This window comes from Mus pahari, unplaced genomic scaffold (assembly GCF_900095145.1).
Source record: "Mus pahari unplaced genomic scaffold, PAHARI_EIJ_v1.1 scaffold_11633_1, whole genome shotgun sequence".
Classification (NCBI taxonomy): Eukaryota; Metazoa; Chordata; class Mammalia; order Rodentia; family Muridae; genus Mus; species Mus pahari.
In genome coordinates this window covers 11,822-17,306 of record NW_018393171.1, presented here as the reverse complement: position 1 = coordinate 17,306, position 5,485 = coordinate 11,822, and the positions used below count along the sequence as shown (strand labels likewise).

The following is a 5,485-nucleotide window of genomic DNA, read 5'->3' as shown; positions in this document are numbered from 1 at the left end:
TATTCTTAGCTGTGAAGTATCCAGATAGGTATTTTTCAGAACTTCCAGCTTTTCCTCTCAAGTTCAGATCTGATTAGACATGTCATAAAATCTGTCTTCTTTGTTAGTCATATTCACTCTATCAATGACATTGAAAGGCACACTTCTGTTGGGCCAGGTACAATTAAAAGCAGTTTGCCAGAATTCAATGGTTAAGACATCATTTGTATCCTTCCTAGGGTGTACATCATACAAAAATTCTGTTAATCCTGGTATAACACTTCTAGGTACTGCAAATACAATAGTTCCATCAAAATAGGAAAAATACTCAGGCTTTACAATGAGAGCTAAGATAATCCAGGCTTCACTGGCTACCCATGTCCTGTGAATTATATTATGATGAATGACTTCCAGCAGAAAGGGGCTGAAATCAATGTCAGTTGCATAAGGTACAGTGAAATTGGCAGTGGAACTCTTTACTGCCTTAACAGTTGTTCACATTTCCTAGTTGGAGTAAGTATTTGGAATGGTTTCAGAGAAAGAAACACAGAGGTTAGCATTCTCAAATTTTTTCCCTAAATAATTTTATTCCATGATTTCCATAATCATCTCCTTCAATAGAACCTACCTAAATCCAACAAAAGTGTCTAATCAAATTCACAAGTACCTCAGTCTGTAACTTACCAGTGGATATTGTTTGAAATATACTTCTAAATTGAAGAATATCATTAAGATATGAGGAAGAAGAAGAGTAAGCCACCCAAAATGGAAAATATTTATAGTTACTAGAAAGAAGGACATAAATATTAAATGAAAATGAGAGTTTCTGAATATTTGAGAGGGAGGTGAACAGGGATCCCTTTGCTCTCATAACTTTCTGAAGATAACATTCTACTTGATCTTCTACTGGGTGGTGATGGGGACAATTCTGACAACCTTTTGATTACTCTATCAAGAAGAAGGTTTCAGGTTTGCCAATTGTTAAGATAAAGAAACTCAATATCCCTGGTTTTCATGGGTGGGACCACAGCAGTGCCAGAAAGTTCTCTTGCACTTTCCTCCATCTTCCTGGACATTGTTGACCTCTCTGAGTAAGGATATCCAGTCTCTTAATCAGGTTTAGCATCTCATGTGCAGATATGATGCACAGAGTCCAAGTCTCAATCTGCACATTCACAGAACTTTGTTTCCTGTGTGCTTTCCTTGTCTCTGATCTCTAAATTCTATTCTGTTCTTTCTCTAGTCTTTTCGTTTCCTGCTGTCAACTCCTGCATTTGTATGTCATAAAACTTGTATTGAGTGACATGAAAGAATGGACTTCTCAAATCTGAAGAGTACATATTCTTGCCCTATAAAGTTACAAAGTAACTTTTTAATGTTCAATGTGAGAAAAATGAAAAGCATGCCTTGCTCACTTCCTCAGAAGTCCTCCTTAGGTCTCAGCATTTATAGAGACCTAAGCATGGATATCAGGTGAGCACATATTCCTGACACTCCTTCATGTGTCTTTGCTGAAGCATATCCTCCAATTGCTGATGTATACCCAAAATGTGTTGCCCTCTCCCCAATCCAGTCTCATGCTATAAGGCATCACTTCCAATCTAGCGATGTTTTGCAGTGACCCAGGTCCAATGGATTCCTTCGACTAAACTGTATGATTCCCATTTTTTAAAATTTGATCTTTATCTTTTATACCACATTCTATTATTTTTATTTTCCATTCTAACTACACAAGCAGGAATTCATTGAATAATTTATTTTTGATCAAATCTTTTCAAGAAATAATATCATATTTCTGATGTTTAGTGAATTCATACCATATAAAATCTTGTTACTTGGACCTCCTTTGTTTTTTATTCCAGCACAAAAAATTAGTATGATGATAACCTGTGCTTTTTTCTTAATATCCAATTATTAAATTGAAGATTTATTTTATTCTACTTTTCTAAGAGTTACTAAAAAACATTATAAAGAAGTAAATCTAAAAGTTTCTTGTCTATGCATGAGTTTACTAGATTTTAGTGGAAGATAGAGCTCATCACAGCTGCAGTTTGGATGAGCTACATGAAGTCAACCCCTAAGATATATGCTGAGTCAATTACCTTTTCTTGTATTCCTTTTCAAAGTACTTTCCTCCTCTTTTCTTCTCACTCACAGTTGTGTCTCTCAAAATTAAATACTGTAGGGATGGGGTTATGGCTCATTAATTCAGCACTAGTCTTCAAAGAGCAATTCTCAGGGTTTTGTCTTGATATCACAAAAGAAAGGGAAAGAAAGAGAGGAGGGATTCAAGAAAGGAATTAAGAGATATAGAAAAAAGAAGGAAAGAAGAAAGGAACAAATGAAAGAGAGAAAAAATGATAGACACACTAAGAGAAAGAAAGATAGGAAGAGAGAAAGAAAGAAAGAGAGAAAGAAAGAAGAAAGAAAGAAGAAAGAAAGAAAGAAAGAAAAAAGAAAGAAAGAAAGAAAGAAAGAAAGAAAGAAAAAGAAAGAAAGGAGAAAGAAAGAAAGAAAAAGAAAGAAAGGAGAAAGAAATAAAGAAAATGAAAGAAAGAAGAAAGAAAGAAAGAAAGAAAGAAAGAAAGAAAGAAAGAAAGAAAGAAAGAAAGAAAAAGAAAGAAAGAGGAAGAAGAAAGAAGGAAGAAAAGATGAAAAAGAGCATGGAGGATGGAGGAAGAGAGGGTGAGTGAAATACTGTCATTACTCATTACGACAGGAAAACCAATTATCTGTTTCATCATTCATATCTAGACAACATGACAGTTTAAAGACACAGCCTTTGAAATAATTCTAGATCTTTTTATTTTCCTAATAGCTGTCACTTTGCAATTACTTATATTTCTCTTTACACATGTCAATCTCTCTGGGTTTAAAATAAACTATCAAATCGCTTTTTGGCATTTTGGCTAAGATCTAGTGTAAAATAAACTATCAGTTTAGCTAATGTGAAATCCCACTTCATTTTAGAATGTGAGTGTGACAATTTGCTCATGACTCACAAGTATCAACAGAGACCCAAAAATAATCCATGCCTGATTCCAAATCCCAATCAACCACCAAATATACCAAATATTTAGGGAAAACTTTTGTTACATAGCACACAGTGCTCTGAGCCCAGTGAATAGTGAGATGTTAATATCCTTATCACTACACCACACATTATTCAGTACAAGCATGATGCTCCAGCAGATTAAGAAATTTCAAGTCTCTTTGAAATAGGTGGTGAAGAACAGTGTCAGGGCTGGTTAAAAGAACAGGGAGAACTTGGCCCCATTCTATGTTCTCTCTGTAGCTCAGTGCAGCATCACTGGACCGCACAGTTATTGGCAATATTTTCCATAAGTTCTTTGTATTTTTCACACTTTTTTTCTTTATGGACATTTTGAGACAGAATTTCCTGTCCAACAGCCCTGGCTGTCTTAGAACTCACTTTGAAAAGACAAGCTTTGAGTGCATAGAGGTTCACTTGCCTCTATCTCTCAAGTTCTCGAATAAAAGGTGTGTGCCAGTCATCCTGGCAACTCATTTTATTTCTTTCTAAGCACATAGCACACTATTCCAAGATACATGGTGTATTTCATAGCCCCCTAGAACTCTTGCAACACCAACTGACATAGTTGATTCTCCTGCTCCAATAACTCCAACTAGACATTTCCCTGTGCAGTTTCTAAATTTACAGTTGTATTCTTCCTGCCGTGTTAGAAACCAAAGATGACTCCATTGCTTTGGTGGTGGAGAAACAGTTGTCAAGTATCCTTTAGCCCAGAGTGTGCTCTGGCAAAATATCCTTCCTCTCATTAATCTCCTTGATGGTGTGGATTATGGTTTTCACCCAGAAATTAAAACTGGAAAGGAAAAGCATTTGTGGGCCTGTGGACACTTAGGGAGTTAAGAAAAGGAGGATCTTTTCAGGGAAGAAGCTCCAGTTAAGGAAGTGATTACAGCATTTGAGGAAGAAACAGCAGGTTCCTCACATTTTGCAAATCGCAACTTATGTTTAGTTTTTATAGTGTACTGATTTACATTTACTTGTCCTATATTCCTGCTTTAAGTTACAACATTAAGAAATTTCTTGTGATTTCTGTATAAAATTTGTCCTATATCATCAATTCTTTTAACAAACATACCTAAGCATCCCCTAGACTTTTCTATTTTCTCATTTCATTGGAGATACCTGGGGGCATAATTCTCTCATTCTGGGCCTTTTTACCTCAGGATATTAATTATTAAAATAAAAATAATTTTAACCCATTAAATATTTGAGGCAGAAAGTATTAAAGTTAGCATGTAAATTCCTGTATTCTATCCTTAAATTATAAAATACAACTTACTGATCAGGGATGTTTAATTGAAGTGCTCTTCTTGGCTGTTCTGATGTAAAAACACAAGTCTCCTTCTTTTTGTTTCTCATTTGTTACAAAGAGACCTATTGCCCCTGATGCCTATCATCGTAATGAGTTCACAGCATTTTACATGAAACCACACCAAAACCTACTCCTCTTTTAGTCCCTTTTGTCACCTGAATACTAAACATATTTTAGCAAAAATGCAAAGCAGTTGTGTGAGGAAATGTTTTCTTGCAATGCCCTATAGCTAGCTGATCTATTTAATTTTGTATCTTCAGTTGAAAAAATACTTTAACAGTACACAAATGGCTTATTCGCTAAGATCAAAAATTGACAAATCAGACCTCATAAAATTGCAAAGCTTNTGTAAGGAAAGGACATTGTCAATAGGACAAAAAGGAAATCAACAGATTAGGAAAAGATCTTTTCCAATCCTACACGTAATAAAGGGCTAATATCTAATATATACTAAGAACTGAAGAAGTTAGACTCAGAGAATCTAACAACCCGGTTAAAATTGGGGTACAGAGCTAAATAAAGAACATTCAACTGAACAATCTCGAATGACCAAGAATCACCTAAATAAATGTTCAACATCCTTAGTCATCAGGGAAGTGCCAGTCAATACAATGCTGAGATTTCACCACATACCAGTCAGAATGACTAAGATCAAAAAACTTATGTCCCAGAAGATGCTGGCAAGGATGTGGAGAAAGATGAACACTCTTTCATTGTTGGTGGGATTGCAAACTGGTACAACAACTCTGGAAATCAGTCTGTAGGTTCCACAGACAATTGGACATAGTATTATATATCCAAAAGTTTCTCCAAGTTATAACAAGGACACATGTTTTGCTATGTTCATAGCAGCCTTATCTCTTAATAGCCAGAAGCTGGAAGGAACCTAGATGTCCTTCAAGAGAGGAATAGATACAGAAAAATGTGGTACATAAACACAATGGAATAAAATTCAGCTGTTAAAAACAATGAATCCATGAAATCCTTAGGCAAATGCATGCAACTAGAGAATATTTTCTTGAGTGAGGTGACTCAATCACAAAAAACACAAATGGTATGTACTCACTGATAAGGGTATATTAGCCTGAAGGTTACTAATACCCAAGATACAATTCGCAGACAACAGGTTGCTGAAGAAG

General features: G+C 35.3%; 1 pseudogene; it reads right to left on the bottom strand.

Moving 5' to 3' along the window:
- Positions 1–6: 6 nt before the first annotated feature.
- Positions 7–3,861, bottom strand: LOC110315383 (annotated as a pseudogene).
- Positions 3,862–5,485: the final 1,624 nt, after the last annotated feature.